Below are 26,403 nucleotides of genomic sequence, written 5' to 3'. Positions count from 1 at the left end.
CACATGGCATGTGTGTTATGTCATGTCTGTCAACAACCATCTGTGAACAAAGCTCTGCAGAAAGAGAAAGAAAGAAAGAAAGAAAGAAAGAAAGAAAGACACCTATTTGGTCATCATTTCCAGCAGCAAGGAGAAGAAAAGAAAAAGATATTCGTCATCATTCTATAGGTTCAATAAGAACGAACCTCCCTCCTCCTTAAGCTCGCTCCCGAGTGCGCGCTCCACCCTGCCTGCGCTCTGGAGAGCGCAGGCAGGGGTGGAGAGCGCACTCGCGAACGCACGCACGCACACACACGCACAGTGTGTGTGCGAGATCATGTGAGAGGGTCCACGGCTCCACTCTGAGAGAGAGAAAAGTAGGTTAGCAGAGTAGACTGAGCGGAAAGCAAAGCAGTGTGACTGGAACCTTACAGCCTACTGGGACCTGCAGCAGCCACAAGGAGGACCTGGACATTATTATTATTATTATTCTAACACATCATCTACACGGTTTAACATGCGATCGAGACGATCAGAGACTTTTATTTCTCCACTTTGATTATTTCTCCTTCTGCTGACTTTGTCGAACGATAAAAAAAAAAAGGGAAATATTAACGGTTGGTTTTTTTTTTTTGGTCGGTTGGGTTCTTTTCACCTCGTTGGAAGGAAGTTTCTATATTCGGAGGAAAGAAACACCAGTTAGTTGTCACTGACTGACCGACAGACTGACTGGCTCCTGTTGTTTTGTGTTGTTATTCGGTTAATCGGCTCATGTTTAAACACATGTAGTCCAGTTTTTTTTTTTGGAGGTGTCAACTCAACAACTACTACAGAAAATGAGAGGTAAGTTGCTATAATGATAATATAGGCTTGACTTGTGTTGTGTTATGTTGTTGTCTTGTGTTGAATGTGCACACATGCGTTGTTGTGCGTCTACCCCCCCCCCCCCTCCCCCCTCTCTGTGCCATGTTAATCCCTCATGAGTGGATTATAGCTGCCTGGAGAGAGACAGACAGACAGACAGACAGACAGACAGACAGACAGACAGACAGACAGACAGCATTGCCTGGCATGCACTATGTATGCATTGCATGCAAGAGTGCAACCATGTCATGGTGTGAAATGCAAATATATTTTAGGCTACATCATCATGTGCCAATTATTTGACCTCTGTGGATAATAATGTGTTTCCAGGGGGTCCCAATTTAAGCTAAATTGCTGATAGTTTAGGACGGTGGAACCTTTACAGATCTGCAACTCTGAGAGTATTACATAAGAGAGTATTACATAAGAGAGAGTATTACCAAATGGGTTCATTTGGTTCCTTTTGTACACTCAGAGTTATGGGGGGGGTGTCCTTGGTCTAAGTAATTCATGCATAGATACTAAGGCTAAATGCACAAAAAACTAATAGTTTGATAATAACTGGTGCATTATATTATATTACAGTAGCCATGCAAATGGGTGTCAGTCAGTTAAGTTTGGACCCGTCTATCAGTCAGTGGCAGCAGCACCTGGCTGCATGGGATCTCTGCATCTGTGCATGATTTAGGCTCCCGGGAATTCATTTGGAGTTATGCAATGAGGAGAGGAGAGGAGAGGAGAGGAGAGGAGAGGAGAGGAGAGGGGAGGGGAGAGATGAGAGGAGGGGAGAAGAGGGGAGAGGGGAGAGGGGAGAGGAGAGGGGAGGGGAGAAGAGGGGCGAGCACAGGGTTTGCCAAGAGTTTAATTATGTAATCAAGATATAGTTTGCAATTTGGCGGGTGATTGCAGGACTGTGAATTGATAAATAGGCTACATATTTAATAGTAGTCACGCATAATAACGAAGAATTTGAATGAAAGTAGCTAATGCTTAAAATAAAAAATGCAACTCTGTCTTCTCCAGGGCATTATGATATGAATACCGGCATAATGTATGGATATTAGCCTTATATTATATGATATTAAAATGTTAAAGCTGTGCATAAAGTGCGTTAGGATGTTGGTGTGAGTGGACGTTGTTATAGTGCATGTGTTGTGGAGGTAATGGGTTTGCCAGCATGGCTGTGTCTGTCTGTATGTTATGTGATGTGAGTGAGTTCCACACAGGGAGGAGAATCTCTTGGCTGTTCCACTGACCCAGTTATGTCACCCAACATTATACAGTGTTACAGCGGAGGGAGGGCTGTGTGCAGAGCAATGTGCGACTGAACAGGCCCTTCAACTCACTCACAGCTATATAGTGGTTCTCTGAACTTTCTCATGTCAAGGATATTCATTTGGATTTTGCCACCGACCCCATCTGAAAATATTTGTGTTACAAGGTTTGTGTTGTTGACATGTTACATTTTCCTTTCAAGAGTTTTTGAAAATAGCACATGTATAGGCTTACCATTTACCATTTATAGTGGATTAACTTAATTCAGCTGGAGACCCCCTGGAACCCCCTCAAGGACCCCTGGGGTTCCCCAGAGTAGACCCCACTTTGAGAACCACTGGGATAGCGTCCCCATCTGGAGTTTTCCAGATCAAAAAAAAAAAAATCAGATCAACAACCTTGTAGATGTGCTATTGTTTTGAATAGCCAACATATAGAATAGGGGTTTAAGTGTTTAAACTGTCCCTCATTTTCCTCGGGACCCCATGGAACCCCCTCAAGGACCCCCAGAGACCCCACTTTGAGAACTATAATTTTAATTGAATAGAGTTACTGTTTTTTTTTTTTTAAAGTGTGGTCCAGGCCAGGGACCCTTGGGGGTCTTCGGGAGGGTTATCTCCAGTTAAATGAGTTATTCACTCACCTCACTTTAAATTCTTATTAAATGGACATAATGATTAGAATGTAGGGGCCCAAAAGAGTCAACTAGGTTGTTAATATACATACAGTGCTGCCTTTAGTTTATTTGGTATCAGCTGACATTGATTGAGCAATTCCTGTCACAGCGAAATAATGAGCTAAAAATAACTAGTTGTGGCAGAGAATAGATGCTTTCAGGACGCAAGGCAGGACAAACAAACACAACATTATCTATCTGACAGATGGATAGATAATGTTGGGTTTGTTTGTCAAGCCTTGCATCCTAAAATATACTATACTTTGTTATTTGTCATTCCTTGCTGTGTTATATGTGTGATACAATAATATAACAATAATACAACTGATAATTACAGTTGAGAAAAACTTGTTTTTGCTGTGGCCGTTGTTTGCATCCGTGTGCAAACACACACAGCTATCCTACAACAAGGAACCCTTTCTGCAGAGGAGACAAGAAAATAATTCTGGCCAGAAGTCCATCCAGGGGGGCTGTGGGGAGGGGGGGGGGGGGGGGGGGGGTGTAGGGAGGTTCCCTTTCTGGCAGGATATCCAAATGTAAACAAAGCTAAAGCCAGAACCCAGAAGGTCTGAGCTCACTGCTCTGAATGTAGGCTAGAGCTGCTCCTATTGTTACCACACACACACCACAATACAAACCTGTTTATAGCTATGTAATAACAACCTAATGTCATTGTTTGAACCGATAATATTTATACATTAGATGCCTTTAATGATCCCGCAGGGGGGGGTCAGTCGCCCAGGGGCAGCACAGCAGTTCAGAGTTACAGGTACAGAGTAAGGAAAGTACTGTTGTATTCATGCAATAAAGGAAGGCAAGAAAAACAAGAAGAAGCACGTTGTCAATACAGAATAACAATATACCATAGTGTTGACCTATACCACTATCCTGCACTATGCAGAAAAAAACAAGAACAACACAAGGTTACAGTGTCCTCACCGTGTCCCGTATCACTGTATCTCAATCAATAATACGATATTGGATTATGACAATCAAAAATAGCGGAAACATAGCAGATCTACAAGCTCCACGAGCTACAAACTTGCAGTTTGGAGCTATTTCTGCTATTTTTAAATTTATTTAATCATTCTTGAGAGTATTGTATACATCAGGAGAATACAACACTAATGTAATATCACAATATTTTGATCCCAGAGGATGTCTAATTTCATATCACAATATCAATGTATTAATATCCATAATATATATATATATAATATAATATTACACACACACACACACACACACACACACACACACACACACACACACACACACACACACACGCACACACACACACACACACACACACACACACACACACACACACATGGCGGTTGGTTTTTAGAAGCCATGCCTCTTGAAGTGCATAAAGTTGTCGAGCTGGTTTAAAGTATCATTATATGGATAGACATTTAGGAGCCTGATGGTATACTAGACAGTGTTTTTCTTGCTTCTGGTTCAGTATTTATATAATGCACTTTCACTTCTCTTTTAAGCTAGAGAGCTTGAATGGGATCATAGAGGTATTTTATTGTGAAACATTGTAAGAAAACGCTACAGGCATGTTGCCTGTACTAGAGCTAGTGGCTCCAACGTTTTCATGTCAAGGACCCCCCAATAATTAATGTGTATTTGGCCGCGGAACCCCAACTGATAATATCTTGTGTTCAAGGCCTTTTGAAAATAGGCATTGTGAGCTCGTAGATCGGCTATTCTAACCCTAATAACGTATGTATGATAGGGGTTAAAGTGGGAACACTTTTAACTTAGCTGGCGACCCCCTGGGACCTCCTCAAGGACCCCCCGGGGGGGGGTCCCCCCGAACGCCCACTTTGAGAAGCACTGTGCTAGAGGAGGGCCATTGACAGAGGCCTGTGAAGTCGTCAGATTTGTTGTAATTAAGACCTGAGACCGATTCAACAAAATGTCTTCTAAATCCTAACAGTTTTCTGAAAATACTTATGTTTCTATATCAGTGGTTGTCAAACCTTTTTCATGTCAAGGACCACCCAAAATGATATGTATTTGGCCCGCGGACCCCCATCTCAAAATATATTGTTCCAGGGACCCCCAGAAGCAAAGATTTGAATACAAATGTTCGCTTGAAAAATATATATTCAAAGATTTGCACACATTTTCAAGTTTTTTTTCAAAAACAGCAGATCTACAAGCTCATAGCGCGGCACTCGGTGCCGCGCTATGAGCTTGTAGATCTGCTGTTTTTGAATAGCCAAAGAAATCCTAAAATGACACAGATGCCATCCCGGTCTTAAAACACCATTTTAGACCTCGAGGGCTCCGGGGCGACATTTGCATGACTGAACAGCCAAGCCGGGCTGATTTGAATGAACTCCTTGCACTGCTTAGTGTTGCCGCTTACACAGTCAAGCCCCAGAGTGTTACTTTAACCCTGAGAGGGTCTCAGAATGGACCCGGAGTAGTGTGGACAACAGCAGAGCCCCTCCCTCATGTCGTCGGGTTTACGTTAGAGGATTAGCGTCTGACCTTGTGTTAGTGTTGGAAAAGCTGTCCTGACCAGTTTAGACCAGAGAGACCTTCTTTTTGATTGATTGATTGATTGATTGAATACTTTATCTTTATCTTTATCACGAGGTACTAACAGTCAGACATTAACCCATTAAGACCTGAGGCGATTCTTAAAAAACGTTTTCTAAATCCTAACAGTTTTTTTTTTTTTTAAACAAAACAAATATTTTTCAATATTTTTGAAAAATCTTGAAAAATATTTTGGCTATTTTTGAATAGCCAAAGAGATCTAAAGCGACACAGATGCGTTCCAGGTCTTAATGGGCTATGGCTAAAAGGAAAACACAAAAAAGTCTTGTCCTACGTATTCAATTCAATAGAATCTTATACAACTGACAGTCCAGTCCTCCAGACTATAGAGGCCAACCAGTGCTAGACTTTTGAGGTCCAGGGCCAATTATTACCGATGCTTTGGCCGATATTTAGTCAAAAAGTGCTAAATCCTGAAATCGATAGAAAGTCTTTGATTCGATTAAAGTTGACTAAAGCAAAGAAAATGTATAAAACATCAAGGGATGCCAGGTTGAACGTGGTCAAAACACAAATCTGGACACGTTGTTGGCTGCATTCAACAAATAACCATGAGCAAAAGAAGGTAATTAAACAAAGAAAAGGTTGTTTACAGGAACGCTTTCTGGAACATATATATGTTTTTAAGAGTGATTTAAAAGATATATAATGGAATCAGTGAGGCGAATTGTCTCGTGTAGAGCATTTCAGAGCCCTTGGTTACAAGGTGCGATTTAGGGCCAATATCGATGTCATCCAAAATGTCAAACAATGATCAATCTGTGGGATCTGGCTTATAGCTCTGGTCCATATAGCGTGAGAAGGACAACTCCTTCTAACGCTATATGGACCAGTGCTAGGTCTGGCTGTATACTGTAGTTAGTTAGTAGTACTGGTAGTTACATTTGACATAGTCCTGAGTCCAACCAGTGGCCTGCTGGGTTCCTCTTCCCGAAAGAAACAGGATGTGTGGGGCTGCTGTCATGTGTTACTGTGTGTGCGTATAGACGGTATAGTTTCATAACAGAGTCAGACTATCAGGAGCTACAGTATTGTTGTGCTGCATCCCATTGTTCAGCTGCTGTTGAGTTTGACATGTCAGCCCCGTTATATTTCAGTGGTTCTCAAACTTTTTTTATGTCAAGGAGGACCTCCAAAATGATATGTATTTGGCCGTGGACCCCCCCATCTCCAAGTATGTTGTTCCAGGGACCCCCCCAGAAGCAAAGATTTGAGTTAAAAACGCCCGCTTTAAAATATATATATATTCAAAGATTTGCACACATTTTCACGATTTTTCCAAAATAGCCAAAAGAAATTTAAAAAAATGACAGATGCGTTCCCGGTCTTACTGGGTTAAGGCCCAGCACAGCTCACAGTGACATGACTTAACATGTGCCTCAGTAACAGCTGGCTCTCATAGACCTTGAGAGAGAGAGAGAGAGAGAGAGAGAGAGAGAGAGAGAGAGAAAGAGACAGAGAATGAGAGACACTGCAAAATGACAGAAATAGCCTTGGTGAACAAGCGAACAATAAAATGTGTTGCACCCATATGCTCCCTCTGACTGACTGACTGACTGACTGACTGACTTGCGCAACGAGTAAACAAGTACAACCTGTACCGTATATACCGGAGGACCTTGAGCCTTGCTAGCGTGTTATAGCATAGGGTGACTTTAAGCCGGCGCCGCGCCCAGAGCCCCCCTTCCCCCCTTCATAGGAGCTGAATGTACATTCTGTCTTTCCAGAGTGTGGACTGACATACTGACACAGTGACTGTTTGACACAAACACACACGCACGCACGCACACGCACACGCACACGCACACGCACACGCACACGCACACACACACACACACTCTCTCACCCTCGGGGGTAGGAACAGCGGATAATTCTTGTTTGTTCCGCGTTAAGATAACCGAGAAGGGGACTTCTACAGTACCTAGCCCACCTCCCCTTCCTTCTCTCTCTCACACACACACACACACACACACACACACACACACACACACACACACACACACACACACACACGTACACGCACACACACACACGCGCGCGCGCACCAGTGGTGTAAACTAACTAAGTACATTTACCAGCTCACAATGCATTGTGAGCTGGTAGATTGGCTATTTTCAAAAGATTTTTATACATGTTGAACAGCACAATGAGTACTACTTTTACTTTTGTACTTTAAGTATATTTTGACACACACGCACACGCACACACACACACACACACACACACGCACACACACACACACGCGCGTGCGCGTTGACTGAGCTTCGAGGGGGGAGATAACAAGGTTAAACGTCTCGCTGGCTGATGATAACAGGCTGGGGCCGGTTTAGCTGTTGATGTTCTCTCTCTCTCTCTCTGTTCCTATTTCTGTGTGTCCTCCTCCTCCTATAGGAGGAGGCCTCCTGCATGGTGGTGCTGCCTGGGTGTGTCGCTCTATAGACCTATAGATCCAGTCACTTTACCAACGTACGTGGCGTGGCGTGGCGTGGCGTGGCGTGGCGTGGCGTGGCGTGGCGTGGCGTGGCGTGGCGTGGCGTGGCGTGGCGTGGCGTGGTGTGGCGTGGCGTGGCGTGGCGTGGCGCTCGGTCGGTGGCTTTGCCCTCTAGAACATGATCCCTGTTGCTTTAGTCTGTGGAAGCCAATCTCTAAGCCAGGGGGTGGGCAACTTTGATGATGTAGAGGGCCACTATATATTTCCACACTCACTCCAGAGGGCCACATTGCATCTATACTGTCGGGCAGACACCTCTTATGTCCGTATTTTTTCGTAAATTAATGGCCATTCTATATATGTCACACAAAAATAGCAAAAATAGCAGATTTACAAGCTCATAACGCGTCGCGCTGCGACGCGTTTTGAGCTTGTAAATCTGCTATTTTAGCTATTTTTGAATTGGAATCCTGAATTTGTTTTTACTATTTTTGAATTGGGAGCCTGAAAAGTAACATTTTTATTTAATTCCAAATGCATTTAGTTATACTTAAAGGGGCCACACGATGAATTTCATTTTTTTTGGGGGGGGGGGTATATATATATATTTTTTTTAACATTCAGTCATTCATTCTAATTTCAGAGATTTTCAGAATGGGCGTGTCTGAACAGGCCATTTCAGAATGGCAATGCAAGTGACATCACTTGCCTTGCCATTGCATTGATGCTGGCCAGACAGAATTGCTCAGTAGCCCCCCCCCTGCCCAAAACGACGTTTTGGTATTGCAGCTGAAAGTGCTGTATAAGCCAGAGACAATTGACTTGGGATGAGTATATCTGAGTGATGATTTAGGCTCAAACCTTTTGAAAAAGGTTTGAGGGACATACACCATATGATATTAAATATCAAATATTTTTTTTAAATTCATGGTGTAGATCCTTTAACTTTTACTAGTCATTTAAGCTACTAATATAGACTGACGTAACTAAAGCGGTCATGTTTGCTATGTTTGGAATTGTAACAGCTGAAATCAATAATATATCCGAGTGTTCCGATATTAACCTGGGGGCCGCATAAAGTGAAGGTGGGGGGGCCGCTTGTGGCCCCCCGGGGCCGCCAGTTGCCCACGTATGCTCTCTAAGCCCTCTAACGTTACTCCTGTTGAAAGAGACGTTTTATGTAACGTGATTGATATAAGTGTATAGGGCTAATATTTCATAGGAGGTGCGGTGGGTATAGCAGCGTATAGGGTTACTTGTTGCATTTTAGCCACTTGAACCGCAGCATGCCTATTCTCGGGGGGGAATATTTTGCCAAAAATAGCACATCTGCAAGATCACAACGCGTTGCATTGATTTGTGAGCTTGTAGAACGGCTATTTTTGGCGAAGAGACGGGAAGAAAACAGGAGGAAAACGGTTCAAGTACAGTTGTTGAAACTTGGGTCCGTTTTTACTAAGAATAGAGAGTAAAGTGTTTTTTTTAATACTGTATTAATCAAAAAATGTAAACACAACGGAAATACTGTAAAAATGTTGGGCTAAAAGGATGAAACAAAAACGTCCTGGGGGACTTGTTTCCATTGTGGTCCTACAGTATGTATTCAATTAATCAACAGAGCATATATTAACACATTAATACACGTCATCAACAAATACAAATAGCTATATTTGCAGAGGAGAAAGAGGAGAAACGGCAGCAGTGTACTATGACCCCTTCATTTCAATGGGTATTAATATCTAACTCCACTTGGTAGTTTCCTGATTGATGCTGGTTAATGTTTCACTGGTCGGGGAGGGAAACCTGGATGAATGGCTATATTAAGGGAGTTGTTTACGCAACATGATGCTGGTCACCTGGTCAGGCTGTGTTGTGGTCTGTGAACTCTGTCTAGGGAAGTTACCAGCTCACATTCTGGAGGTCAGGAGCCAAGGATAGATATAGGTAACCGTTAGACTGTGTCAGTCTCTGTCAGTTTATACACACGGCCATGTGTCTCTGGTGGAGGATTCTCTTGGGTTGTTTTTAGAATAGCTTTTATCTTAGAAGTCCTTTTATCTTAATAATAAGTCATCTTTAATAATAAGTCAGTGTACTGCAAGTAGGCCTGAGGCGATATGACGTCAAATCAATATTGTGATATAGTCAATAGTGACGCGTTGTGAGCTTGTAGATCGGCTATTTTCACTATCTTTGCATCAGGCCACCACCATTGTGCAATTAATTATAATACAGGGTTAACGAGTGGTTAATCAGACTCATCGATTTAGTCGAGCATAAAAAAATCTATTTAAATGATTTCATGTCGATTCGTAAATTTTCGATAAAGAAAAGGTTAGATATTGAACGAAAACCTTGGTTCTCAATTATTCAATTATAAGTTTGGGTTAATTTCCTGGCCCTAAACTTGCAAGTATGCAATAATTACTTCTAGGCAAGAGTCAATACAGTAGGCATATGTAGGCATATTGCCTTGTTAGCTTGATGAAGTGTGTGCATGAGCGCAGATTTCTGTGCACAATGCATTATTTATTAGGCCTTCTCAGAAGTAGGCCGATCTCTAACACGAATGAATAAGACATGGTCCTCTGTTTCTCTTCCACTTGTATGTATCTGTGTATGTCTGTTTATTTCTGTACCTATACAGTGGCAGATAAACATACAGTATAGAGCAATGGTTGTCAAACTTTTAAACCTGTTGAAGACCCCCTAAAGCAGGGGTCTTCAACAGGGGGTCATGGCGGTGCCTTGATGGCGTCGTAATGCCTGATTTTACACTTGGTTGCATGCTGAAAATAGCCGATCTACAAGCTCACAACGCGTCGCAGCACGACGCGTTGTAGATCTGCTATTTTCAGAGCGCAACAACCCAGCGCAACCAAACATAAAATGACTTGTCTTTTAGTTCTACTGGATCTCTTCTCCACTAGTCCCTCACTAACATTTTAGTCTAGTTTTTATTTGTTGACGAAATTGTCAGTATATTTAGTCTAGTTTTAGTCATTATAGCGTATTTTTTATTTCGTTTTTATTTTGTTTTCGGCAGTGAAAAATGGTAGTCGACAGACATTTTTCGTCATAGTTTTAGTCGAAATCAACACTGCTATAGAGGAAGCATGTGCATTTTACTTGTAGCGACGCAGAGAGAGGAGAGCGTGTGTGTGAGTGTGTGTGTGTGTGTGTGTGTGAGTGTGCGTTGCTGCATACATACTAGCATTATGTCATAGTCTATATAGGGGATGTGTAGGGCCTGTATGTGTATAATGCCAGCCTAGAGGACCAGAATAAGTGAGTGGCTTCTGCTGGTTGTCATGCAGTCTTAAAGCTGCTAGTACGTGCAGGCTGAGACTTATACACTGTTGTGCATATTAACGACCGGTATATCGGCAAAGATGCAGATCAAATGGGCTTTTATTTCTTTGCTGTTGGGTGTAAACCTCCAAAAGAGTTGCTTTTTAGGAAATGGGAAAACAAATAGTCTGCGTTCCGATGGATCCGTTGTAGTCATCATTTAGTCACAAGCTCTTGTTCATTACTTTTGATTGGTTCAATGTTTATAAAAAATAAAAATCCACACACACTTAAGCACTTTCAATCCTGCGTCCCTAGTTTGGTTTTCCAAAAATGTCAATGTGACACGTGATCTTGTACATCAGTTATGTTTGTGTGACAGTGCCGTATGACAAAGTATAAAATAGGGCATTCATTTATAAAAAAAACATAAAAATAAATAATATGCGAGGTACGAGGTTTTTACCCGACAGCAATGAAAAAACGCATTGCTGTATTTGATGGAGATTAGATGCCACATCTTTGTTATGCATGTGATGGAGATCAGAGATGCTACAACTCTGTTATGTAACACACTGGCTTCTCAACATCAGGTGCAGGGACCCCCCATTGGTCTTCAGCTTAATGCAAAAATCAAACTAATGCAACATGTACTAACAACACAACATGCGTTACATGGTAACGGATGTTGCCGCGTTATTACATAACGAACACACAGTCTATAAGCTTATAAACCAAGCGTTGGTGGGAGTTAGTTCCACCTTAAAACGACAGCTTAAAGCAGAAGTGCGCCTGTTCAAACGGCGCGCATGGCATGGCGTGCTCGCGCCCGCGTCCCCCCTCCCCGCCCCTCCCTCTGTGAGAAACTGTGTCAGTAGGACAGAATGTTCACATGGACCGACTGACAGGCTTGCCGTCTTTCCTCCGTGTGAGTGACGCGCCGCTCCAGCCAATCCCGCGGAGGCTCCGGGCCGCCTCTCAGCCAATGATGGGGGGAGGGGGGAGGTGGATAGGACTCAGTGTTGCTAGAGTGAAGCTGAGAGCTCCTCTCGCTGAGAGAGCAGCTGAATGAGAGCGTTTGTGGTGGAATGCAACGCTAGACGAAAGTTATATAATCGCACGAGAAAGAGAGAGAGAGAGAGAGAGAGGGGTGGGAGGGGTGGAGGAGAGAGGGGAGCAGGGGGAGAGAGAGAGAGAGAGGAGGGAGGGTAGAGGAGAGAGAGCAAGAGAGAGAGAGGGGGGAGAGAGGGGAGCAGGGGGAGAGAGAGAGAGAGAGAGCTGTGAGTTTTTTCCATTGCATGCCTGCAGCCAGCTGCCATAGTCAGTCGGGAGTGTTTCAGTCAACAGTTTTTTAGAAAAGTTATGCCGAACGGTTTTGTTTTCCACTGTGTGCAAAAGACCACAGCGTTTATGTCGAATCGCATCAATTTAAATGGTTTCCATATTATCATCCTTTCATGTTTTTAAAAAGAAAATGAAAAAAGAAGGGATTTATTAGCCTTGCAGTCATTAAGGCTGGGGCTAAGTTTAGGAAACACTTTCAAACTGGTGTGTCTATCTATTCTGGGCATCATGTCGTTATAGGCCGAAGGTTTTAAACATCTTGAATGGCGGAAAAAGCAGACCTACAAGCTCACGGCGTGAGCTTGTAGGTCTGCTGTTTTTCATAGGGCGACGCCTTTTGCGTGACAAAATGATTAAAATAGGTTTAGCTTTAAAGTTGTTAAAGTGTGAAACTGTTATAGTTGGATCCGGTCATAGAAAGTTAACTTATTCCACGTTTTGGCTCACTCGAGTGTGCGTAGTTGTTTAACCCATTAAGACCGGGAACGCATCTGTGTCATTTTAGATTTATTAGGGCTATTCAAAAATAGCAGATCTACAAGCTCATAGCGCGGCACCGAGTGCCGCGCTACGAGCTTGTAGATCTGCTATATTTGAAAGATTGTGAACATTTGTGCAAATATATGAATATATATTCTACAAAAATCCTAACCGTTTTTTGAAAAAACGTATGTTGCTATAAGTGGTTTCCCAAACTTTTTCATGTCAAGGACCCCCAAAATGAAAAAAATGTTAAAAGTCACAAAGCATGAACATAAGTGTAGTGTATAACGTTTTGGTCTCTCTGCTCTGCAGTGCATTGTGCTGCGTCGTCACCTTGTGTCTATTGTCTCTCATTTTGTTTAACAAAGAATGTTAACTTTCCTCTCAGAGGAGGAGGACAATGTTCTGGACTGAATCAGCGAATAAAAGGCCCCATGCAGCCCTGATGATGATGTGTCTCTCCTCTCCCGCACGTTTTAATCACTCCCACATGGGAGCTCGTCGAAGACCTGCTAAGAAACACATGTTCTCTCTGTCGCACGCAAACCCTATTGTCATTTCTGCGTTTTTGTTTGTGTTTTGTTGGTGTGTGTGTTGTGTATGTTACTCACGATTGTGTATTATTCGCGCCACGTTACGCAACGTAACAACGGTGTGTTGTTGTGTCTGCGTGTTAAGGTTTTTTTTGGCAATCCTCCACGAGCCTGTTTGTTTGCCTTGATAACGTTGCACAACAGTCGCACGTTTGCGCGTGCCGACGCGGTCATAACTGCCCAGCGTTGCGCTCGGCCAACAGAGATAGGGATACGTGGGTTAATGTATTGTTGGTGTGTAATCGTCCGACCGGGAGTTGACCTGAACCCCTCTTTTGTCTCCTCCAATCACAGCTCAGATAGAGGTCATCCCCTGTAAGATCTGCGGGGACAAGTCCTCAGGAATCCACTATGGGGTCATCACCTGTGAAGGCTGCAAGGTGAGAGGACATACACGCACGCTTATGCACGCACGCACGCAGACACACACACACACACACACACACACACACACACACACACACACACACACACACACACACACACACACACACACACACACACACACTATCTTTCAGACTAATATTGCAATTACAATGAAATCAATCTTTTTATGTGTGTGTGCAGGGTTTCTTCCGGCGCAGCCAGCAGAACAACGCCATGTACTCGTGTTCTCGTCAGAGGAACTGCCTGATCGACCGGACCAACCGCAACCGATGCCAACACTGCCGCCTGCAGAAGTGCCTGGCACTGGGCATGAGCCGAGACGGTGAGGAACCGGCAACGCCCCGCGTTTATCAATCTGTTTGATCTGTTATGCTTTACATGCCGTTATGATTTAAAGGTTGTAGTTGGGCTATTTTCGGTGCGTGACTCCGGCACAGAACCCCAGTATAAATCAGGATCTTAATAAACAGTTTGAGTATTCATTTCAGCTACCCCGTGTCCGGTTAACTCAGTTGTTAGAGCACTCGCTTAAGGTCATGGGTTCGATCCTGGGCACCGCCGCCAACTCAGCGCATGAGTAGCACGGCTTGGGTCGTGCGGCAAGTCGTGCGCTAAGCACTTGGTGCTGATCCATCTCCCAGCGGTGTAGTGCATTGAAACGGGGAAAGAGTCCTGTGTTCCGTTTAGGATTAGGATTAGGATGCATGAAACAAAAGAAGTAAAAAAAGAACAGATACAGTTACAGCGCGAAAGAGAAAGAGAAAGAAAAAGAAAAGTAACTCAACCAAAGGCAGCGGCAAAGTATTCAAACCTCCTTTCCCCTCTCTCTCTGTGTGAGCAGCAGTGGTGGAAAGTAACTAAGTACATGTACTTAAATACTGTACTTAAGTACAATTTTGAGGTATTTGTACTTTACTTGAGTATTTCCAATTTCTAATACTTTTACTTCTACTCCACTACATCTCAGAGGCAAATATTGTACTTTTACTCCACTACAATTATTTGAAAACTTTAGTTACTAGTTACTCTTCAGATATAAACTATGATATAATGAAACATACAATAACCACTTTAGCCCTATTTTAAACCTAGGCTATTTGAAAATAGCAGATCTACAAGCTCACAACGCGTCGCATCGCGACGCGTTGTGAGCTTGTAGATCGGCTATTTTCAAATATTTAGTACTTTTACTTTTGGTACTTTAAGTACATTTTGATGCCAATACTTTTGTACTTTTACTCAAGTACATTTTGAATTCTGGACTTTTATTTGTAACAGAGTATTTTTACATTGCAGAATTGGTACTTTTACTTAAGTAAAGAATTTGAGTACTTTTTCCACCACTGGCGGCAAAGTATTCAAACCTCCTTTCCCCTCTCTCTCTGTGTGAGCAGCGGTGAAGTTCGGCCGCATGTCCAAGAAGCAGCGTGACAGCCTGTACGCCGAGGTGCAGAAGCACCAGAAGGCCCAGGAGAGCGCCGCCGCTGGCGTCGCCTCCTCCAACGGCGTGGTGGTGGTGTCCCTCCCCCGGGAGGACAGCGTGTGCAGCGGGGGGCCGGAGGAGGACAGCAGCAGCAGCAGCAACGGCGGCGGCACGATGACGAGCGGCGGAGGTCTGAGCCGCTCCTACAGCAGCGGATCGGCGGGATCCTCCTCCACGGCGCTCAGCGACCTGGACGACATCGCCGCGCTGCCCGACCTCTTCGACCTGCCGCTGACCCCCGAGGAGGCCAGCCAGTACTGCAGCATGGAGCTGCTTGGGGGGGGGGGGCGGGGGAGGAGGGGGCGGTAGGGGCAGCGCGGGACACACCTCCGACTCCTCTTCGGCGTCCTCCTCCTCCTCCTCCGGCTCCAACTCCTCCTCGCCCCCCTCCTCCTCGTCCTCCTCGCCGCCGCAGAGCCCGATGGACGACGGCGGCGCCGACGAGCTGACGATGCGCCACACGCACCACCACGCGCTGCTGGTGCACACGCACGCCGCCCTGCTGGACCGGCTGCCCGACGACACCTCCATCATGGAGCTAGGTGGGTACCAGGCAGCGCAGACAGACAGACAGGAGAGGTGGCACTGCCACGTTTATTTAGGCATAAACCAACATTTTGACCTGACAAAAGTTCTTCATTTTCCCTGAAGAAGGCCTTTTGTCAGGTCAAAACGTTGGTTTCTTTATCAGTGGTGTAATAAGTGGTGTAGTACTTGAATAAATGTACTTAGTTAAGTACATTTATTCAAGTACTAGTGACTTTCAAGTACTAACTGACCAGTTCTCAGTACTTTTACTTCTACTCCACTATATCCCAGAGGCAAATATTGTACTTTTACTCCACTACAATTATTTGAAAACTTTAGTTACTTTGAAGATTTTGATTATTATTACAAACCATACCACTTCACCCCTACATACCTTTCGGCCATTTGAAAATAGCCGATCTACAAGCTCACAATGCGTCGCGATGCGACGCATTGTGAGCTTGTAGATCGGCTATTTTCAAAAGATTTTTATACATTTGAAAACTTGTAAAATGGGACATTCTGCATAATGAGTACTTTCTACTTTTGGTACTTTAAGTACATTTTGATACCAATACTTTTGTACTTTTACTCAAGTAAATTTAGAATCCCAGACTTGTACTTGTATTTCTGCATTGCAGTATTGATACTTTTACGTAAGTAAAGCAATTGAGTACCTTTTCCACCACTGTTCTTTATACATAAATGTATCTTTTTCATCATGGCTTTTAATGTTATGCCTTTTCTCTGTGGTCAGCTCTGCATCATTGGCGTGCTTGTTTGTGTACCAACGCAGACAGGAAATGGATCGATAATGTCTAGGATGTGCGGAGCTGCTGCAGCCAGCAAAAAAAAATGGCTGACTGATTTAACGTGTGTGTTTGTGTGTGTGTTTTCCCAGAACGCACCATTCAGAGCATAGTGAAGTCCCATTTGGAGACGTGCCAGTTCAGTGCAGATGACATGAAGAGGTTTACCTGGGCGCAATACACACCTGAGGAGACGCAGAGTTTTCAGAACAAGGTACGCACATGCACACATACAGATTGCAATTCTTTCGGCTGTAGGCTTTTGGTTAAAAATGGCTAAAAAATTATAAAAATCTTAAAATTGCCTTCCTAAAATGTTGGTGTCCTCACAAGTACAGTAAAATAAATGTGTGTGTGTGTGTGTGTCTGACCTCAGTCCTCAGAGTGGGTGTGGCAGCAGTGTGCTCATCACATCACCAACGCCATCCAGTACGTGGTGGAGTTCGCCAAACGCATCGGCGGCTTCATGGACCTGTGCCAGAACGACCAGATCATACTGCTGAAAGCAGGTCAATACCGACACACGCACGCACACACACACGCACACGCACACACACACACACACACACACACACACACACACACACACACACACACACACACACACATGCGCACACACACACACACACACACACATTAGAATGATTAGCATTCGTGCAAATGCTTGAGAAACGCCTTCCTTCACAAAACTAAGTCATCGCATACGGACGCTTGGTCCGGAGTCCAAACAAAATTCAATGTGCAGGCTGGTCCGATAAATGGGTGATCAACAGTTGATCAAACTATTTGATTTAATTTATTATAATAAATTAAATAACATGTATTTTTTAATACAGTAGCAAAGAAGTATTTCTGCACGACACCGTTTGTACGACAAAGTATATGATAGGGCTTAAGTGGTCGAACAGACTAATCAATTTAGTCAATAATAAAGTCAATAAATAGCTGAGTCAGGTATTGCCGACTCGGCTCTGTGTGATTTGCATACCGATAGGGTGGGAATCCGTTACGACCCGTCCTCATCGATGTGGTTACGAGGAAGGGCAGCGTCTGTCTGCGTCGAGCAGAAACTCAATTTTCTAACTTCTTGTGTTTTTTTTCGTACATTTGCAGGCTGCCTGGAGGTGCTGTTGATACGCATGTGCAGAGCGTTCAACGTCAACAACTCCAGCATCTTCTTCGATGGGAAGTTTGCCCCCGCTCAGTTCTTCAAAGCACTCGGTGAGCGTCAATGTCTAACACGCCACAGTTATTGTAGTTTAGACATGTTTTTATTTAGATGATTTTTACATGCAATTCTATTTTCTTTACTTAGATCTAGTTTTATAATGAATCTTAAACCGTTCACCGATATTGTGAACACATTGCGATATTCAGTAGGAACAAAAAACAGCCCAAGCCCAGTGCATTATACTTTTTGTTTGTATATTTACCGGGCAGTAATAACATAAATGATCCCTGCATTGATAGATCATATATTATGTCGTTTTGATGCAGGTTGTGATGACCTGGTGAGTGCAGTGATGGATCTCGGGAAGGCTCTGTGTCGCATGCAGCTGTCTGACGAGGAGATGGCTCTGTTCAGCGCTTCTGTGCTGCTGTCTCCAGGTAACGTTTCTAATATGTCATCATCACACAGGCTTGTTGTGCACACTAATGAACTCAGGAAAGCTAGTACAGCACACACCACAGGTCACGCTGGGAGAAGAAATAAACAGCTTCATCTTGCACAAAGGGATTTATTTATGACATTAAAGTTAAATGTTTAATTTTGTCTTATGTTATTGTTGTTATGGCTGCTCCAGTGTCGAGGAGTATTTTGCTCATTGTTTAGGCTACTGGTATATGAGATGCAACAAAGATGTTGACTGTCGAAATACTGCCCGTGATCGTAAGTCACATGAGCAACACACACTGTTCTGTCAGTGCCGGGAAGTGTTTCAGTGTCAGCTATAGAATGTAGGGTCCGCACAGCTTCCCCTTATCGTACTTCCATTATTAACCTGCTGCTCGGAAATTTCTTCATGTGCAGGTTTTTTTTTTCTTCCCCACAACATTCCCTGGCGAGCCACCAAAAGACATATAAGTGTAAAACAGGGCTTAAGTGGTTGATTCCATTCCTCAACATTGCTTACTCAAAGTGCTTCTTTTTTTTTTAACACATTTAATTTAGTAAACAGCTTAACCCATAAGACCTGGAACGCATCTGCGTCATTTTTAGATTTGAGCAAAAAAAGCATTATTTTACACTTTGGCTATTCAAAAATAGCAGATATACAAGCTCATAGCGCGGCACCGAGTGCCGCGCTATGAGCTTGTAGATCTGCTATTTTTGAAAAATCGTGAAAATGCGTGCAAATCTTTGAATATATACTTTTTACACTTTTTACTCAAATCTTTGCTTCTGGGGGGTCCCTGGAACAAAATATTTTGAGATGGGGGTCCGCGGCCAAATACATATAATGTTTGGGGTCCTTGACGTGAAAAGGATTGAGCACCACTGATATAGAAACATGCGTTTTTCAGAATACTGTTGGGATTTAGGAGACATGTAGAATCGGCTTCAGGTCTTAATGGGTTAAGCAATGGGGAACACAGAACACGTCCGAACACAGTCGGACGGCTGATTTTTAAAGAGCCCTAAGAACACTTAGATTGTCTGAAGGCTCTGGTCTCTCCGTTTCTCCTACTGGCTCTCTAAGCTGACCATGATATTCTCTGTTCCCTTGCAGATCGTCTGTGGCTGACGGAGGGCGAGAAGGTCCAGCAGCTCCAGGACAAGATCTACCTGGCCCTGCAGCACAGTCTGACCATGAGCGGAGCTTCAGAAGACAAACTGGACGAGGTAAGAGAACAGTTCAGCAGAACCAGCACAGTCTCCTGGAACCGGAAAACCCCCCCTCGCCTATATTCACCTGTTTCCTAGGCTGTGTGTTTTCCACTTCCTGTCGATTTGATCCAATGAAATCCAATTAAACTGGTCAGATGACCAATGATATCCAATGAAATCGACAGGAAGTGGAAAACACACAGCCTAGGAAACAGGTGAATACTTTATATACGTAGTGTAGCTCAGGACGATATTTTAGACATTATACTCCACTTATAATTTCACATCACTTTCGTCCTGATTCGTAACCACTTTCAGCCTAGTGTACCTATTTTAGGCATGCCATTATAGGTAAAAATATATCAAAGATTGCCATGTACAAGCTCACAACGCAAGCAGCTAAAGTAACCTCTTGTCAATCGGCGATTCTTTTTCTTCTTTATTCTTATTTTTATTGGGCTTAACCCATTCTATCCGGGAACACACATCTCTGTCATTTTAGATTTCTTTGGCTATTCAAAAATAGCAGATAATACAAGCTCATAACACGGCACAGAGTGCCGTGTTATGAGCTTGTAGATCTGCTTTTTTTTTTTTTTAATCTTGAAAATGTGTGCAAATCTTTAAATATAATATATATTTTTTAAGCAAACATTTGTAAAATATTTGTTCCAGTGACCTCCAGAAGCAAAGATTTGAGTTACAAATGTTCGCTTAAAGAATATAATTATGTATTCAAAGATTTGCGCAATTATTATTTATTTTTTTCAAAAATAGCAGCTCTACAAGCTCATTGTACTGTATATCTGCTATTTTTGAATAGATACAGAAATCTGAAATGACAAATGCGTCCCCGGATTGAATGGCTTAAGTGGTTAAATACAAGTCACGTTCTCTGACCCTAAACTTCCGTTATCCTGAACTCTCCTTCTCTTTCCTGTGCATCTCCCCCTTTTTTCCCCCCGGTCTCATGTTTACGGTTTCCACTTTATCTCACCAAAACTTTTCATTGACCTCCATTTATTTAAATCCTGTTTACACTCGTGAAACGTGATAAGGACAGTTTGGCAGATACAACACTAGGTTCACTCACAGGTCATTTGGCACAGATTATCTCATTGTAACCCACACAATTGCATGCACCTGCACAAACACACACACGTTCACAGAGATTAATCTCTCTCTCTATCTCTCTCTCTCTTTCTCTCTCTCTCTCTAGATGCTGTCCAAGCTACCGATGATGAAGTCCATCTGTAACCTCCACGTCGACAAGCTGGAGTTCTTCCGTCTGATGCATCCGGAGACGGCCTACAGCTTCCCTCCTCTGTACCGGGAAGTGTTCGGCAGCGACATGCCTCTCCCCGACTCCTCCCGTAGTTAATTAGACACACAGACAGACAGACAGACAGACAGAAGAGATGGAGAGAATGTGTGTGTGTGTGAGTGAGAGAGAGAGAGAGAGATGATGAGAACATAGGAGAGAGACGTTGAAAGCTCTATAACCAGCAGTTAAAGAGACAATCGATTTTTTTTTACCAGGACTCAGTTTCCCATGATCCTTAGCTAAGTCCTTCACTAACCCCCGGCCGGCAAAGCACCTTTACACTACAGACCAACACATGCTCAACGGTCATCTAGTATTACTGGGTCTCAGCGTCGGGTTCGGGGCGTCGCCAGGTGTCCTTGCGGGTCTGTAACTTTGAGAGATGTACAGATGGAACCACATGGCTGGGACCATTTGTACGCTCTCAGAGTTACAGACCCTGTAAGGGTCCATTTGGGCCCTTCGGTGGTCCCCGGATCCTACGTTGAGAAACCAGTGATCTTAGCAGCATCAGTGAAAAGCTGACGGGCATTAAAAAAAGGTCAAAAACAACCTTTGACCTTTTGACCCCCACTTCGGGGTTACCGAAAACCAGTTAATGAATGTACCTCAATGGGCTCCGTGCCAAGACTGTACTTCCCTTTTTCCACAAGGTGGCAGCATTACAGTTTCCCTGTTCCGCGTCAGTTTCTCATCATAGCTTCATTTTTGATTGGCTCGGCAGCAGATTTGAACCCGTTAACAACATATCATGAAGGTGTTGTGTTTTTTTCTCCGGTTCAAATCTGCTGCTGTTGACCGAAATCAAAATGAAGCTTTCACGGGACACCGCTGACCTCGGAACAACAGGAAAACGAGAGTGCTGCCACCTTGTGGAAAAAGGGTAGTACAGTCATGGCGCAGAGCCTATACGACAAGCACCAGTGCACACAGCCTATACAGAGTCCTACGGCGAATGTACAAAACCTGCCACATGCCAGAACGAAGTCTTCTTTAAGCCTTCATTTATGCTCCGTCGCGCGAAGGTATGGCACCGAGAACGGTCGGCAATAGCAGAACCTACAAGCTCACAATGCGTCGCGTCGGCGACGCATTGTGAGCTTATAGGTTCTGCTATTGTTGCCGCGAGATACCGTCGTGCGACGAAGTTTGAATCTGGCTTTAGTCCGCACACTTAAACACTTCCCAGTCAATATACACATAGGTCTTCTTTGAGTTGACGTACTGTAACGCTTTGTGCGGTACTCTGCTGTACCACGTACTTACGTGTGTGTGTGTGTGTTTATATATTTTCATAGCGATATCATAGTACTGACCAGCTCTAAGGGACCAAGCTTATCAAAACAACTCGTTTCCTTTCATCTTAACGAAAGGAAGAGTTAACAGTACAATATTATGCCTCACTGTAGGGTTGCAGCAGTTTAATCGATCTAATCGATTTAATTGATTCGATATTCGATATTGATTGATTTTAATAAAATCAAGTTTAAAGAATAGGGAAAATACCCGTACACCCTTGTACAAATAAATAGGGCTCAAGTGCTTAATATCAGACTAATTGATTTAGTTGATCATAAAAAAAAAAACATTTAGAATGTTCTCATGTTGATTAGTCGATATATATATATATATATATTAAAAAATTGCAATCATTATCCCTCCAAAAATGCACTTCTAGATTCATCGATTAATCAAAAGTAATTTATAGCTGCAGCTCTACATCACTGCTTAGTGCTGGCTAATAATCTTTTTATGTAAATATAACCAATAGTCACACACACACGCACGCGCACATGCGCACACACACACACACACACACACACACACACACACACACACACACACATGTTCAGATGGTGTTTGGTGCTGCCCTTCGTAGGCTCTTGTAAAAAAAAACAATGCAATGACAAACCTCAGTCCCACGAACCCCCTTCCCTTTGTAAAATGCCACTTAGAAGACAGTAAGAGATGAAATTATCTTTTAATTTATATACACGTTTATAAACAAAATATTTTAAATAAGAATGTAAATAAATGAATATAGAAGTATATAGTGAGAACTTTTTTTTGTGTGTGTGTTTGTTGTGCGAGTGCTTGTTTCCAGAGAGAGAAAGAAAGGGAGAGAGAGACATAAGAGAGGTTTCACGGGGAGAGAGGCTCAACGTGAATACGGACACTATAAATAAAAGGACAGTCGATCCTCTTCCGGACAATTCTTCCTCTCTTTGACCATAATATACTCTCAGGTTTCCAACGGCAACAAACCCTCCCGGGGGTGGACACTACGTTGCAGACGACGTAACCAGCAGGGTAGCAGTTTGTTCGTTCGTTCGTTGGTTCTCCCGGCGAAAGAAACGGCAAAGACTTTTTCCCCTTCTCTCATCTCGGCGTTTTCGGACCGTGGGAGAGAGAGAGAGAGAGAGATGATGGTGACGTGGCGACACCCTGCCTAAAAAACGATGAGAGGACGGACCCAAAGGAGAGGAGAGGGACAGCAGGGACTCCTGGTGACACAGAGACTTGGGGGGGGGGGGGGGGTGGGTGGGTAGGGTGGTGGGATACCGCAGTGTTTTCCCCATGCAGCGTTGCGTCTAATCAGCAGTCTGTAAGGTGTTGACGTGTCTTCTCACCCTGTTGGTTAAAGGGTGTTTTTCACCCAGTGTTTCTGTTGGTTACAGGGTGTTTTTTTTTCACTCTGTTCAGTGTGTGATGTCAGCCCTCCTCCTCCTCCTCCTCACTGGTTGGAGCAAGAAGCAACCGCATATTTTTTGTACATTTGGTCCCCCAAACAAACCCTGTCCGAAACCAAGCACTTATCCTTCTTTCCTCTAGGGGCACTATAGTCTGGGGTCAGAACAGAGCTCCTAGCTTCCCCTCTCTCCTAGACTTTATTGATGGATTTATTTTTTGTACATTTTGTATGTTTTGTGATCGGTCATCCATAACGCTCTACGTTTACATAACACGATGGCATTAAATTGCTCGTTTAACCACTTTTCAACCTGGTGTCCCTATTTTTTTGGGCATGTCAGTGTAGGCGTCGAATAGCCCATCTACGAGCTGCACAAAGCTCGTAAATGGGCTTGGTCTCGCGACAAAGTACGCGTCAGGGCTTACGTGGTTTTTAATAATACCTCAGATTCACACATACTTGCTTTTCTAAGTACTCAAAGTGGCTCGATTTTTATTCATGGACTCCCGTCAAGTCCCAGCAAACAGAGCGCTGTCAGAAACCTGCGTCTTTTCGTATGGCCGGCCATTCGGGGAGCTATTAGGTGTTCTGCTCTGCCCTGTGACCCCTGTTCACCAGTGTCTTTCTACTAGCCTTGTACTCACACCTATGTGCACCTAAGATGAGACCCGTAACCATGAATCACTGTGGATAAACGTATATACAGTAAACTCTATTTTTGTGAATGTTACTCACAAAGTGTCAAAGACCCTTCTTACCCCCACACACACCCTTACTCCTGATATTGTAACATGACCTTTACAAGACATGTGATCTACGAAAGGTTTAAAAAAGAAAATCAGTTGAATAGAATTTAAAATTAATTTTATTTACGTGGGTTTTTAACATTTATTTTTGTTGTGATTTTCATTTATCTGTCTTTTATCCACTTTTTTTTCCTATTTTATTTTTTTTGGTCTCCACTTTTTGTCTTGTAAAGTTCAGTGACTAATTTTTTTTAATGAAAGATTGGGAAAAAAACGTCCGAACAAAAAACTAAAAAGAATAGCTTGTTTCCCTTCTCTTTCCCTGTGACAAAATGTACAAGAGGTATATTACCAGTCCAAGAGATAATAACGAGTCACTCAGTTCGATATAAATATATATATATATATTGTTGTCCTATTGGATACATGATATGTGCTTTTAAGAATGTAATAAAGTATTTCTGTTTCTTTTGAAAAATGTCTTATCTTTATTTCACATGGTGTAGATTACAGTGGTGGAAGAAGTACTCCCAGTATACCTTTTTAGTAAAAGTAGTAATAGTACAATGTAGAAATGCTCTGTTACGAGTAAAAAGTCCTGGATTCAAGGTTTTACTTGAGTAAAAGTGCAAAAGTACTAGCATGAAAATATACCTGTAGTACCAAAGTAAAAGTACAAACAATTGTCAAACTTGTTCCAAAGTAGCAGATCTTCAAGCTCACAACGTTATGAGCTTGTTAGATCGGCTATTTCCGAATAGCCGAAGTATAAATATTGGTTGGTAATATGGTTGGTAAACGTAATTGGTTCAATGTATGTTTTGTAATAATCTAATCTAAAACTAAAGTTTTAAAATAATTGTAGTGGACCATAAAGTTAATTTGCCTCTGAGATGTAGTGGAGTAGAAGTATCAAAGTAAAAGGAATATCCCTCAAAATGTGTACACAAGAACTTGAGTAAATGTACATAGTTACCTTCCAGCACTTGTAGATCACGTTATATACAGTAGGCTACACAGGTTACATAAGATATTGGAGTTTGCTTCCTTGCGGTCTGTCAAGTACTGTAGGTCTTTGTAGGCCAGTGGTTTACAAACTTTTTAGCAAGAGACCCAAAAGAGAAGTTTTATGTCTCTCCAAGACCTAAACGAGTAGGGGATCTACAACTTGTAGATCTGCTATTTTCAAGATTTATGAAATTTCTTAGATTTATTTCATTTATTTATGAAATTATTTCTTGATTTTTTTTTTTTTTAATGTAAAACATAAATAAATAAAAAATATATGTTTTACTTCCCATAAAAATGGGTCCGCGACCCTCAAATGGGTCCCGACCCACTGTTTGGGAAACACTGTTGTAGGTATGGAGGTGTTTTGTTGACTAAATGGAGAAGAATACAGTCAACAGAATTGCTCAATTGCTTTTTCCATGTTATGCAATGTGTGCAATCATCATCAGGCCATGTTGTTGTTGTTTTGGCCTCACCAGCCACAGGACTTTAAAGGCATAGTATGTCACTTTGCCCTGTGTTTACATAACACAACAATGAAACTGAAAAATAGCACACAGTAAATGTCCTTTTCACATGTTATTTGACCTCTCCACGACAGAGCAACGTGGACACGTTTCAACCCTCATAACACTGAGGTGTTTGGTTGAAACGCTGAGAGGAAAATAAAACTATGTGAAAAGGACTTTTTTATTATATTTTATTGTGTGCAGCCTGGCTGTTTTCTCAGTTTCATGGTATTGTTGTGCCATGCACCTTGAACTGTTGTTTGACTGTTGGAGTGCTGCAGGCATTCTGCATTGCAATGCTTTCTCTCCACATAACAAAACAATAAATACGTTGTTTTCATTGTTTTGGGCCACAAAAACAAACAGTGAAAACACAAAAATACAGATGTGTTTCTGCAGGTAAACAACACCACACTACTGCAGTGGCTGATGACTGCTGGTATAGACGGAAATGATGGGTAATATATATATATATATATATATATATATATATATATATATATATATATATATATATATACATATATATATATGCATATATATAATTGTTCTGTTGTTACACACTATT

The 26,403-nt window shown here is 42.7% G+C and overlaps 1 pseudogene across 1 annotated transcript; it reads left to right on the top strand.

The window, feature by feature from the left end:
• Nucleotides 1-343: 343 nt before the first annotated feature.
• On the top strand, nt 344-24,793 carry LOC308092948 (nuclear receptor ROR-beta-like; annotated as a pseudogene). Its single transcript, XR_013935104.1, has 10 exons — nt 344-822; nt 13,811-13,896; nt 14,084-14,225; nt 15,298-15,928; nt 16,816-16,937; nt 17,100-17,232; nt 17,837-17,944; nt 18,221-18,331; nt 19,456-19,568; nt 20,773-24,793. The product of XR_013935104.1 is annotated as a nuclear receptor ROR-beta-like (transcript).
• Nucleotides 24,794-26,403: the final 1,610 nt, after the last annotated feature.

This window comes from Gymnoscopelus braueri, assembly GCF_963280865.1.
Source record: "Gymnoscopelus braueri genome assembly, chromosome: 10".
Classification (NCBI taxonomy): Eukaryota; Metazoa; Chordata; class Actinopteri; order Myctophiformes; family Myctophidae; genus Gymnoscopelus; species Gymnoscopelus braueri.
This window is presented reverse-complemented; position numbering and strand designations above follow the sequence as displayed.